This window comes from Procambarus clarkii, chromosome 4 (assembly GCF_040958095.1).
Source record: "Procambarus clarkii isolate CNS0578487 chromosome 4, FALCON_Pclarkii_2.0, whole genome shotgun sequence".
NCBI classification, from domain to species: Eukaryota; Metazoa; Arthropoda; class Malacostraca; order Decapoda; family Cambaridae; genus Procambarus; species Procambarus clarkii.
In genome coordinates, this window is record NC_091153.1 from 31,250,959 (window position 1) to 31,262,938 (window position 11,980).

An 11,980-nucleotide genomic window follows, 5' to 3' on the forward strand; every position below is an offset into this window, starting at 1 on the left:
AAATAAATAATGAACTGTATGGTTAATTAACTAAAGTCAGAGCGTCAAACACCTACATTGGGGGGGGGGGGTATTGCTAGAACTTCATATACGTCTAGGAACTAGTGTGGTTCTTACACCAGTTCATTGTGGAATAAAGAACATTGTGACCAAATTATTATGGAATCAATAGGAAAATTCAAATAGAAAATATTAATGATTGTTAAGATTAAAAATCAATCATCTAAGAAAACACATCAATCTCCAGTTCATATGGCAAGTATTCGATATGATAATATTATGGATATGTATAAAAAATGGAGCAATTAAATGTGTACAAAAAGTCTTAGCTTTAAGACGATTTCTATGACATCGTTCGCGTCTCGTCCTCGTAATCTCAGAATCTCCCCACAGAAGCGCTTAGAGGTGAATAACACGAATGTAGTTAACAGCTCGTTGACTCCTCACATACGAGCTGTAATTTAAAGGATATTACGTAGCATTGAACTAGGCTACTTAAATCTCAATATTTATGAAAATAGAAAATAAATATTAATGCGGTACTAACATTGGATTTTTTGTCGTCTTGCTATGTAACGACAGACTACCCACGAAATATACAATCTCTAATGATGCATCAAGAAAGAAATATATACTTAGCATGAGTGCAGTGTATGCTGAAGACTGCCGATATCGCGTCTCAGTCTCAAACTTCCACGATGTTGTACACGTGGTTGAAAGTTTGGCTTGATTCTCGACGCGTTATTATTTGACCGAGCGCTATGGATCACGTTGAAGAATAATTATTCATTATAAGCTGAGTATCAGTGTAATTCTTGATGATAATCCCAACATCACGTGTCTCAGACTCTGACACCACGACTTTCTTGCCCAAGTACGCGCGCTCGCTGCTCACTCTGCAACATGAGCCACCGCCACACACACAATGGCGTCTCCTTCTTCCTCAACCCATGTCCCGCATTCACCACAGAAATTATTTATCACGAATAATACTATTTCGCGCAATTGTGGTTGAAATACTTTAATAAAGACTGGGTTGTGATTCTAGGGATTTAAATATTATTGCTTTCCCGTCTTATGGTGGTAAACGAGAAAGGGAGAAGATTTTAGTTTTCTCCATGGCATTCACGCGTGACAGAAAAACTATTACTTGATAACAATTGTAACTAAAAACTCTCGATTTAGAATTATTTGGGAGTTATGTTATCCGTAAATAATTATCACACGGAATACTGATGATTTTAGAGAACCACATTCAATTCTCTAGCACACTGGCAATAAATGTGTTTAACTAGATATAATCTGACGCAATACTGGTGCTTGGTTTCGTAAGAATTCCAGCATCCATATGTAGATATAATGGTTAGTTTATGTGAACATTACGGTTAGTAAGTTTTAGTGACTACTGTAGTTAGTATATAATAATACTGATTTATTATAATACAATAGTATTGTATTAGTGTTGGAAATTTCCAACAGATGCCCCTCCCTCTCTCTTGAGAGGGGTAGCTTGCACTGAATATTGATTGATTATTTTTACTGTCTAGATATATGATTGAGATAAGATGTGATTATATTATAATTAGATATAGGATATAAAGATTATAAATACTACTTGATAGTACTACTGATTCTCATTAAGGAGTTGATTTATAATCCCTACCAGAAATCGAATCATGTTCCAAAAGTTTTTTAATTAAGAAATCCTTCTAGAAGCTTCTGGATCCTTGAGAGATCATGCACATAGGCACCTATAGGGCAATATGGGGTACGTGATCATATTGGCATTGTCATCTAAGATCAAGATGTATAATGAATCTATAGTGATTCTGCTATGATTCTGATATGATTTTCATATGATTTTGATATGATTTAGATATGATACAGATATAATACATTTCTTAGATGATAATATAGATATGGTGGGTAAAATTTCCCACATCTTCCAGTAGGAGATAACTGGCACAGGGTCCAATACTAAGGACAATAGCTACCATGTGTATTCATTTACTCTCCATCGGATTGATAATACAAGTGCAAATTTTGCTTGCACTTTTGTGCGTCTGTCCGTTGTGGACGATTGTGTCTGTTAGGAGTCTGTGGGTCAAGTGGAGTTAAAGGGTCTGGAGGTCTCTCAGGATCTAACTGCAGCTGGCACACGATTCCATGTGGATGAGTTTGTCCAATGTCTTCAGGGAAGTTGTTCCTTTAAACAGGATTTTGACTATTCTCAAAATCCCCTGGCTATCTGGATGGACTGAGACAACTTTACCTAATGGCCAGTCAGCCCTAGGGCCATCACTGTCTACCAAGACAATATCGCCAGGTTGGAGATTAGATATATTATGTGGGACATTGGCCCCATAGTGATGTTCTTGTAGAGATGTAAGATATTCTTTTGTCCAAACATCATTCAATTTTTGGATTATGCTGGACAGATGCTAATACCCCTCAACCCACTCGCTCTGACTCACATATGAGGGATCTCTGATCTCATCATCCAATAGAGATGGTACCGGAGTCAGAAGTCTTCCATACATTAGGTGGCAGGACTTAATGGCTCATGTAATGGCTTCGATGAATTTATTCTTTAATTGTTGAGCAATAATCTCATGATAGAGTTTTAAATGCTCAGGCCTTTTTCTTAACTTTGCTAACTGAGATTTAAATTGACTGTAAGCCATGTGATAGTTAGTAGGTAAGGTTTTATAGTTGATTTTCCAAGGTAGCCTTACCCAGTACTGTCCATCATGGTACTGTACAGTTTTTAAGTACTGATTGTATGTACGGACATCATCAGGACTTGGTTTTTCAGGAATTATTCCTATAATAATAATAATAATAATAAATAATAAATGTGTATTCAGGTAAGGTACATACATACAAGAGATTTTTAAAAAATTGATCAATTTATAGATAGAGCTAGTACATACAATGCCTAAAGCCACTATTACGCAAAGCGTTTCAGGCAGGAAAAACATTAATGACTAAAACTTAATACTAATTGAGTATAAAGAATAAAATGTGTTGAGAACAAATAAAAATAAAGATAAAAAAGGGGGAACATGGCTGAAAAAGCAGCACAAATACAATAAGGTCGACAAACAGTGTTGTTTAAACAAACAGACATGGGTTGACAATAGAGGGGTAAAGTAGGTTACAGGGAATTTATTAGGTAGTGCTTCATTTTTATCTTAAACTTGTTGAGAGAGGTACAGTCTTTAACATGGTTAGGAAGGTCATTTCACATTCTGGGTCCCTTGATTTGTAGAGCATTTCTAGTTTGATTAAGTCGTACTCTTGGAATATCAAAACTGTATTTATTTCTGGTGTAGTGCTCATGGGTTCTGTTACAACCTTCAATGAAGCTTTTGAGGTCAGGATTGACATTACAGTTCAGTCTTTTATATATGTATAATACACATGAGAGAATGTGCAGTGACTTAATATCTAACATATTCAGAGATTTGAGTAGGGGGTACTGAGTGATGTCTGGGGCCAGAGTTGGATATTGTCCTAATAGCAGCTTTGTGTTGAGTATTTAGAGGACGTAAATGATTTTGGGTAGTAGAACCCCAAGCACAAATGCAATAGTTGAGATATGGATAGATGAGGGAGTAATAGAGAGTCACCAGGGCAGGGCGGGGTACATAATATCTGATCTTAGAAAGAATTCCAACAGTTTTTGAAACTTTTTTGATATATTTAGAATGTGTCCCTGGAAATTCAGCTTGGGGTCAATGAGAACGCCAATGAATTTGCCATCTAATTTGTTACAAATTTGGGTATTGTTTATTCTGAGATTTATTTGATTAGAAGATTTATTGTCAAACAAAATATAGAAAGTTTTGTCAATGTTAAGGGTGAGTTTGTTGGCAGTTAGCCAAAGATGGACTTTATTTAGCTCAGTATTTACTGTGGCATTTAGAGCAAGGGGGTAAGGACCGGAGTAAATGAAGGTTGTGTCGTCAGCAAATAGAATTGGTTTGAGGTGTTGAGAGGCATTTGGAAGGTCATTAATGTAGATGAGAAACAGGAGAGGGCCAAGTATGCTGCCCTGAAGAACACCGATGTTGATGGGTAGGGTGCGAGAAATTGAATTATTCACAGAAACATACTGGAGCCTGTCAGTAAGGTAAGATTTGAGGTATTGCAGGGAGTGTCCTCTGACTCCATAATGATGTAATTTAAGAAGAAGGTTTTGGTGGTTGACATTGTCAAAAGCCTTATGCAGGTCCACAAATAACCCAATAGGGAACTCATTTTTATCAAGAGCTGCATGAATCAAGTCAATCATACTAATAAGTGCATCGTTAGTGCTTTTTTTTGGTCTGAAGCCATATTGACAAGAGCTAAGTATATTGTGTTTGGCTAGATAAGAGTAAAGCAGCTTGTAGATTATTTTTTCAAATATTTTTGACAAGTTAGGCAGGATTGATATAGGTCTGTAGTTGTTAACATCTGTGAGATCACCACATTTGTGGACAGGGGTTACTCTCGCTTTTTTTTAGAATATCTGGAAAGGTTTGGAGTTCAAGTGACTTGTTGAAGAGCAATGCAATTACAGGGGCTAAAGATCTGGAGGCTTTTTTGTAAATTAAAGTTGGTATCTCCTCAAGGGGACTAAACTTGATTTTAAGGGAAAGGATTATCTCATTAACGTCAGTGGAATTAGTAGGCTTTAGGTACAGAGACTGTGGATAGTTACCTGTATGTAGTCCTTAACATCAGTACTGGAAGATGGAATATCATTTGCAAGGGATGACCCAATGGAAGAGAAGAACCTATTGAACTCAATAGCAGAATCAGAGGCTGAAAGCTGACCATCGTTATTGGACAGGAGTGTTGGTTTGTTATTTAAAATCTTCTTTGATCCCAATATTTGTGAAATTGTGCTCCAAGTTTTTTTTAATGTTGCTCTTTATTTGGGTAAATTTATCTTCGTAGTATTTAGTTTTGGCTCGTCTAATTATTTTAGATAGCAATAACGAGTAATTCTTTGGAGACGGTTCCTAACCTATACTTCTTCTCAAGGTCATGTTTTTTGTTATTGGATTTAAGTATTCCCTTTGTAAGCCAAGGATTGTTAAACCTTTTGGTTGTGACTTGTTTCGTAAGCATAGGACAGTGGGTGTTATAAAGGCTGAGAGTTTTTTGAAGAAAAGATTGCACTGCTAGGTTGATGTCCCCTATGTTACCTAACTCGGACTCCCAGTTGACATAATCAGCAGCAGTTATAAAATTGTCTATAGCAGTCTCCTTGTGCAGCCTAAAGCTTAACTCCCTTGTCTCTAGAGGTGGTTTGTTAAAGTTAGTTAAGAGAAATGTGGGGTAATGGTCTGTAGTGCTATCAGTGATTATACCTGAAGTAAGCGGAGAGGTTATGTTGGTCAAGATGTGATCTAGAGTCATGGCAGTACTATCAGTGATTCTAGTAGGTCTAGTGATTAAGGGTATGAAGAAGCAGGAATTCATAGAGTTGAGGAAGCTAACAGCAGTAGGGTGTTCATGCTCGCAGAGGTCAATATTAAAGTCCCCTGCGATAATTAGATGTTTTTTGTTCAGTCTGTTATCTAGTATTAGATTTCTAAGGTTTGAGTTGAATTCAGACAAATCAGTGTTAGGAATTCTATAGAGTGCACCCACAGACAGGACAGACTCAGCACCCTTGACTCTGAAACTGGCGAAGATATACTCCCAACAGCAGTCTCTAGTTCTAATTACTTTTAATCATGTTAGTTCTTGGTGGTAGTAAAGAGCAGTACCACCACCTCTCTGAATTTATTATTATTATTATTATTATTTATTATTTATTATTATTATTATTATTATTATTAAAAAAGAGGACTTTGCCTCAGATGGAACTAACTGCATTGCTTACTGGCACACGCTTAGCATTGCATATCAAACAAGTCTTGTCTACCATGAACTTCAAAGATGTCATTATATGGTCTGACAATGAAGCTGTCTTACAATGGGTACGAAACGACAACTGTCCGAAACCGTATGTAAGAAATCGAGTCTCGGAAATTAAAGAAATTTCTGCAGGCTTTCAATTGTTGCATGTACCAACAAAAGATAATCCAGCTGATCTCTTATCAAGAGGTATGACATTTAAACAGTTTTCAAAGGCAGATATTTGGTTTCATGGGCCTTGATGGTTAGTGAATTGTAGTTGGCCTGAACAAAAGCCACATGTCATCACGACACAAACCATAATTGCCACCAGGCAGCAAGCTCATATATCAGTCTTGGATTGTACTCGTTACTCCTCGCTCATCAAATTAATCAATGTAACACAGAACGTGTTTCATTATCTCAGGTAAAAAGGTATAAAATGCATTTTTCCAGATGCACTTATCTATTGGGTATGACAAGCCCAGAGAGAAACCTATGGGAATAACTATGAAAATCTTGGTCTATGAAAATTTGACTATGGCATCAAGTTCCCACAATTGATGTACAGATTCCAATCCATCATCAATCATGTGGGGGATATTAAGTAGTGACTGTTCTTTGCCTAGTCACGCCACGATTACAGTTTCTATATGATGTGATTTTTCAGGAGTTGAAGGTTCAAGATCTAGTATAGGTCCTGTCATCAATATGCCTCCTGCTGATTTGAGTAAATTCATTCCCATAGATTCCTCTGATCCCAGAATGAATCGATGATAGTAGTCAGCTCCAATCAGGATTCCGATATCCCCTATGTAGTCAGAATCGAGCAGAGGATCTGCTAATTGGATTTCTTTTTCTTTGAGGAATTTAGTAGTGGCTGCCAGACCAGTCACTTCCATTTCAGTAGGAATTTTATCAACTACAATGGCTTCAACTGTCCTTTGGGATGTACCTAGACAGACACTGAGTTGTACTACTGGAAAGGTTCTATGACCTGAATTGGTAAAAAATCCTGATATGGATGTAGATACTTGCTTTGAAGATTTAAGTTGTAAATCTTCTGCCATCTTTTTACTAATAAAGGTTTTCTGTGACCCTTGATCAAAAAAGCCTCTGGTTTGAATACAAATTCCTTGATAGCATAGTTCTAACTGTGAAGTCGGTAATATGGCAGTGGTAACAGTCTTTGTATCTAAGGTATTGACATTACTCATTACTGTACAGAATTGTGCAGCTGTTGAGGTATTATCATCTTTTGGCTTTGCCTGAGATGCAGGTTGATTATTGGATGTCTGTGATCTGGATTGAGTGTTGATATCACCACAGAATGCTGTGTGATGTACACTTTTATGACAATATTGGCAGTTCTGCAATTGAGTGTTACATTCACTTGTATCGTGCTTCCGTAGACAACGGATGCACGTGTTCAGAGATTTCAGTCGATTGATTCGACTGGCACGATCTTCATAAACTGTGCATTGATAAATGGTATGTGCTTCCTGACAGAATAAACATCTTAGTGCACTTGCAGCTCCTTTTGTCTTATCTGTCTTGGGTGCTTGATTTCCTACAGTTCTGTTAACTGTGGGGGATATAGCATAAGAGCCAACATTACTCTGTTTCCACTTTGCAGAAGAGGAGTTTTGTTTCCTTGATTTTTGACTGCCAGTTTGGACATTTTTGTTTTTGTCCATGGATTCACTTTTGGTGATTTTTTCTTGTGTTCTAAATTTTCCTCGCCTTCATAATCTTAGTACGTAAGCTCGAAGTCCATCAAAGATTTTGTTCTGTGATAAGATGTTGATGTTATAATAGGTGCATAGGCTGTCTATGCCCTCATTAGGAAGTTTCCTTTGAATGATTAACTTTGTAAGCCACTCTGCATTTCCTACAGGTACTTTTGTACTGAGGGCTTTGATGATTGATTCTATAGACAATCGAAATGATTGTAGTGACTCATAACTTTTATTTGGAGGGGGTAAATCCAATAAGTTGTATGAGAGACGGGCAGTTGCAGTCTCCTTATCATTGTAGTTTTCTTGTAACAACTGTAGGGCATGGTCGTAATCGTCATCTGTTAATGACAAATTAGCAATGACCTGCTTTGCCTCTTCCCGTAACTGGCCTTGCAAACATTGAAACTTTGTCGTCTTTTTGAGAGAAGCCTTAGAGTTTATTATAGAATCAAAGGCTCTCCAGAAGGTATCCCAATCGTCTTCATCCTTGCCCTCAAAATATGGTAAATGTTCCTTTGGGAGCTCTGCTGCTATATGTGTTATAGTTGCATTACCCTGCTGAGTGGATGAGCTCACATTGGATTGGGTTCCTGCTTGAGATATTTGTTTGATTAAAGGATCAAGTTGATCTTGGATTTTATCTTCATACACTGTCATTTCAGCAATGAATTCCTGAAGTTCTCTTTTGGTTAGATCTGCATTAGCCATTTCTGTTAGATAAATCTCTGCATGGCATTTGATTTGTTCATTCTTATCAACAGCTTGGCTGTTGATACTTATCAACAGCTTATCAACAGCAGGAGAAATTGCTGACCTGGAGAGCGTGCAGAGATCCTTTACTGCTAGAATCCACTCAGTAAAACATCTAAACTATTGGGACCGACTAAAGAGCCTAAAACTGTACTCCCTTGAGCGCAGGCGGGAGAGGAACATAATAATTTACACGTGGAAAATATTAGAGGGGCTGGTCCCAAACCTGCACACAGAAATAACATCACATGAGACCAGAAAACATGGCAGGATGTGCAGAATACCCCCGTTTGAAAAACAGAGGTGCAACTGGTACTCTGAGAGAGAACTCTATCAACATCAGAGGTCCGAGACTGTTCAACACGCTTCCACTACACATAAGGGGCATAACTGGCCGACCCCTCACAGTGTTCAAGAGAGAACTGGATAAGCACCTCCAAAGGATACCTGATCAACCAGGCTGTGACTCATACATCAGGCTGCGAGCAGCCGCGTCCAACAGCCTGGTTGATCAGTCCGGCAACCAGGAGGCCTGGTCGACGACCGGGCCGCGGGGACGCTAAGCCCGGAAGCACCTCAAGGTAACCTCAAGGTAGCTGCTTTTACTCTGCTATTCAGAGTTATTAAATCAGGAGATGCTTCTTTAGCTAACTTTTGACATTTGTCAATCAGTTGAGTTAGGTGTTTTTGTAGACCAATAAGTGACCTCCTATTTCCTGTTTCAGCTGCTGGTGGAATACTGTTAGCCATTTTGACTTTTTCCGAGTTTCAGAGATTCCGAGATTTTTTTTTTCTCTTTTCTGATAAATATGTATGTTAATGTATTTTGATAAATGAGCTTTCCTGTCTACTTAGGTAATGATTCTAAAGATCGTCCTTCATTTCCTCCCTGGAATCTGGATGTAGCAGGTGCTCAACTGTCAAAAGTGAAAAATTTGGTTTGTCATCCGAATGCGCTGACTCGGTAAATTTTCTAATAATTTTTAAAAAATAGTAAATGGCACTATTTTTGCAAAATTATTACAAGATCTATTACCCTAATAGTTGTTTGATAAAATACAGTAGTATGCCTACTGGTTTTACCTGTAATAGGGTTTGATACAGTTGATTATGGTTTGATTGTAATGAAATGCTCTTACAGTGATAAAAACACTTTTTTAAAGAATATTATGTAATGAGCAGCTCTGAAAATCAGTTGATTATAGATAATGCAGAAAATACACTTAAATATGTATATATGTTACCACAAGTGAGGTAGATAATGGTATATATGATTAAGATGCAGTCTTGTCTGTGACACTGATTAAATTAAGTACTGTGATTTCTAAACACAGAACAATATTAGTATGCTATGAATGCTTACTAATTAATGGATATGGTGGCTTAAGCCACTGCAAACAATTTGTTTACTTAGATATATAGATTTGATAAATATTGGCTTATAGCTACCTTACCTTGAGGTTACCTTGAGGTGTTTCTGGGGCTTAGCGTCCCCGCGGCCCGGTCGTCGACCAGGCCTCCTGGTTGCTGGATTGATCAACCAGGCTGTTGGATGTGGCTGCTCGCAGCCTGACGTATGAGTCACAGCCTGGTTGATCAGGTATCCTTTGGAGGTGCTTATCCAGTTCTCTCTTGAACACTTGAGGGGATTGCCAGTTATGCCCCTTATGTGTAGTGGAAGCTTGTTGAACAGTCTCGGACCTCTGATGTTGATAGAGTTCTCTCTCAGAGTACCTGTTGCACCTCCTCTTTTCAACGGGAGTATTCTGCACATCCTCCCATGTCTTCTGGTCTCATGTGATGTTATTTCTGTGTGCAGGTTTGGGACCAGCCCCTCTAATATTTTCCACGTGTAAATTATTATGTATCTCTCCCGCCTGCGCTCAAGGGAATACAGATTTAGGCTCTTTAATCGGTCCCAATAGATTAGGTGTTTTACTGAGTGGATTCTAGTAGTAAAGGATCTCTGCACGCTCTCCAGGTCAGCAATTTCTCCACCTTTGAAAGGGGCTGTCATTGTGCAGCAGTACTCCACTCTAGAGAGCACAAGCGTTTTGAAAAGTGTCATCATCGGTATAGCATCTCTAGTGTGAAAAGTTCATGTTATTCAACCTGTCATTTTTCTTGCAGTTGTGACGGATACTTTATTGTGTTCTTTAAAGGTAAGGTCTTCCGACATGAGTACACCCAGATCTTTTACATTGTCTTTACGTTCTATGTTATGATTTGCCTGAGTTTTTGTACGTGATTTCCGTGTTTATATTTTCATTTTTTCCATAGCGCATGAGCTGGAACTTATCTTCGTTAAACACCATATTATTTTCTGTAGCCCATAGATAGACCTGATCTACATCTGACTGGATGTTTGCCATGTCCTCTATGTTGCCTACTCTCATGAAGATCCTAGTGTCATCTGCAAAGGATGATACAGTGCTATAGGTTGTGTTCTTATCTATGTCCGATATGAGGATGAGAAAAAGTACTGGAGCAAGCACAGTACCCTGGGGGACTGAACTCTTCACGGTTGATGGGCTGGATTTTATTTTGTTGACTATTACACATTGGGTTCTGTTGGTCAGGAAATTGTAGATCCATCTGCCTATTTTTCCGGTAATTCCTTTTGAACGCATTTCATGTGCAATAACGCCATGGTCACATTTATCAAAAGCTTTTGCGAAATCTATGTAAATTTCATCAGCGTTTTGTTTGTCTTCCATAGCATCTAATGCCATATCATAGTGGTCCAGCAACTGCGACAGGCAAGAGCGCCCTGTTCTGAAACGATGTTGTCCAGGGTTATGGAGATGCTGTGATTCCATGTATTTTGTGATCTTACTTCTTAGCACTCTCTCAAAAACTTTTATAATGTGCGATGTTAGTGCTATCGGTCTGTAATTTTCTGTCTCTGCCTTATTTCCTCCTTTATGAAGTGGTGCTATCTCTGCTGTTTTTAGTATATCAGGAATAACGCTAGTATCTAGGCTTTGTCTCCACAGAATGTGGAGGGCCTGCGATAAGGGTATTTTACAATTCTTGATGAATATGGAGTTCCAAGAATCCGGGCCTGGTGCAGAGTGCATAGGCATACTGTTTATGGCTTCTTCAAAATCCAGTGGGGATAGGGTGACGTCTGATATATGATTTGATGTTGGTATCATATCCATGAAAAATTCATTTGGGTTATCAATCTTTAGTGCGTTTAATGGCTCACTGAAAACAGAGTCGTACTGCTTCCTCAGTAGCTCGCTCATTTCTTTGTTGACATCGGTGAAAGTTCCATCTCCCTTTCGCAGGGGCCCGATACTAGATGTGGTTTTTGATCTTGATTTTGCATAGGAGAAAAAATATTTCGGATTTCTCTCTATTTCACTGATGGCCTTTTCCTCTCTTTGCCTCTCCGGTGTTTTGTATGATTCTTGTAGCTTGCGTTCAATTGTTTCTATTTCTTTACCTAACCTTCTTCGCCGTTCTTGAGATAGGGTGCGACTCTCAAGTTGTTCCGCAATTAGTTTTCTTCGCCTACATAGGGAACGACGTTCCCGTTCCAATCTGCATCTCTTCCTCTTTTTTCTTAGGGGTATGCGGTTTGAACATAT